Raw genomic sequence first — 2,826 nt, forward strand, 5'->3', positions numbered from 1 at the left:
GGTTGCTGTCCTTACCTGAAATATTTGCACTTTCTTTTGTTTTTAAGAGTAAGTGCTGAATATTTTGGGCAAAGAATGTAAACCATGACCACCATCAACATGTAAGGCTTGTGGTTGTTCACTAACTTGATGAAATATTCAACAAAATAATTGTCAGCTTCACAAACTCCTTCATCTTCACTGTTTGTTGCAATAACAATGAATACGTTTCAGACTGGTGGCTGCCAAAGAACCATTAACCTGGTTTAGGTTCCGACATCATTCAATCAATAAGTAACAGTTGTCAAATTTATTTCGGAATAGGTTTTTTTCATCCTAGACATAACTTTTACTCGCTGAACAACACCATGGGTGCAAGTTTTTTGTGGGGATTGTTCTTGTTAGTTTTTTTCCCCCAAGATTTTCACACACATACACACACATCTCGTTTTTTCATTTCTGTTCCTCACAATTCTATCTCTCTCTTTTATTCAAGCACACAGACACACACACACACACACACACACACACACACACACACACACACACACACACACACACACACTTAATTAATTGTACAGTATCGGTTGTTCCTCAACTTAAATATAAATAATTTAAAGGATTGTTGTAAATGATGTTAATTTCACAACATCCCATATTCAACTTTATTTGAATTGCAAATCTCAAACATAGTTTCTCCACCTAAAGCAAGAACGTTAACCCGTAAGCAATTGACTAGTTTCCCGACTGCATGGATCATCAGCTGGGCACCGTTCTTCCTCAAGGTTTCAATTCTTTCAGCCCAGGACCTCTCCAAACGGGGGATCCACAACCTCAACATCAACACACACATGCACACACATGCACACACATGCACACACATGCACACACACACACACACACACACACACACACACACACACACACACACACACACACACACACACACAAACACACACACACAAACACACACACACACACACACACACACACGACCACAAATAATTGCTTATTTTATATGCAAGGTGACTCAAAATTCTAGAAACACAGGACTAATGTTACTTTTTTTTCTCATTGCAGTGAGGGAACATGAATTTTCTGGTGGATGATCGGATTGAACTGACAGAAGTATTTGCCAGTAGAATTCTTTGAGATGTCAGAGCAAGATTCAATGAGAAACACCTAGAAAGTCCAGTTACGTGCAGCACCATATACAAGTTGGTGAGTTATTATTCTTCCTGAATTTTTGATCGTCTCTGTCATAGCGTTACTATTATTAGTATCATAATTATTATTGTCATCGTCACTTATTGGATTTCAGAATGTTTTTTTTATTTTGTTTTTTAGTCCTCTTTTTCGACAAATTGTTATTTTAATCATAGGTCATTGCTTTGTTGTTTGCACTTTATTTGTCATTGATTTCCGAGATAATAATTCTTCATTTATAATTGTAAAACTTTGTAAAAATGGCTCCCGTTTGCTCTCTTTACCTGAAATATTTGCACTTTCTTTTCTTTTAATTAGTAAGTGCTAAATATTTTGGGCAAAGAATTTTAACCTTGACATCGATCTGCATGTAAGGCATGTGTGTGTTCTCTTTCATTTTCTTGGTATATGGATGCATCTTTTTGCACCGATTATCATGTCAATAAAAGGCCATTGTGTTTTGTTGCTCTTTCTTTGTCAATGTTCTGTGCTATATTGTTTCTTGAATATAATGGTAAATCATTCAAACATGGCTCCCTTTTGCTGTCTTTACCTGAAATATTTGCACTTTCTTTTGTTTTTAAGAGTAAGTGCTAAATATTTTGGGCAAAGAATGTAAACCATGACCACCATCAACATGTAAGGCTTGTGGTTGTTCACTAACTTGATGAAATATTCAACAAAAGAATTGTCAGCTTAACAAACTCCTTCATCTTCACTGTTTGTTGCAATAACAATGAATACGTTTCAGACTGGTGGCTGCCAAAGAACCATTCACCTGGTTTAGTTTCCGACATGATTCAATCAATAAGTAACAGTTGTCAAATTTATTTCGGAATAAGTTTTATTCATCCTAGACATAACTTTTACTCGCTGAACAACGCCATGGGTGCAAGATTTTGTAGGGATTGTTCTTGCCAGTTTTTCCCCCCAAGATTTTCACACACATACACACACATCTCATTTTTTCATTTCTGTTCCTCACAATTCAATATCTCTCTTTTATTCAAGCACACAGACACACACACACACACACACACACACACACACACACACACACACACACACACTTAATTAATTGTACAGTATCGGTTGTTCCTCAACTTAAATATAAATAATTTAAAGCATTGTTGTAAATGATGTTAATTTCACAACATCGCATATTCAACTTTATTTGAATTGCAAATCTCAAACATAGTTTCTCCACCTAAAGCAAGAACGTTAACCCGTAAGCAATTGACTAGTTTCCCCACTGCATGGATCATCAGCTGGGCACCGTTCTTCCTCGAGGATTCAATTCTTTCAGCCCAGGACCTCTCCAAACGGCGGATCCACAACCTCAACATCAACACGCACATGCACACACATGCACACACATACATCCACATACATGCACTTACACACACACACACACACACACACACACACACACACACACGACCACAAATAATTGCTTATTTTATATGCACTCTTTTGGGTGGTACCCAATGGTGTGGACAAAATTGGTTGCCTGATGGGTCTGGGTAAACTGACCTGACTAAAACATATGTGAGTGATAGAGGCCTCATGTGCCTGACCTATTTCCAGGGCTTGGTCCAGCGTGAGAGAGTCATCCTTTGTGAGGAGCTCTTTCTGTAGCTC

The sequence above is a fragment of the Myxine glutinosa genome, chromosome 8 (genome assembly GCF_964187855.1).
Source record: "Myxine glutinosa chromosome 8, kmMyxGlut1.1, whole genome shotgun sequence".
Lineage (NCBI taxonomy): Eukaryota > Metazoa > Chordata > Myxini > Myxiniformes > Myxinidae > Myxine > Myxine glutinosa.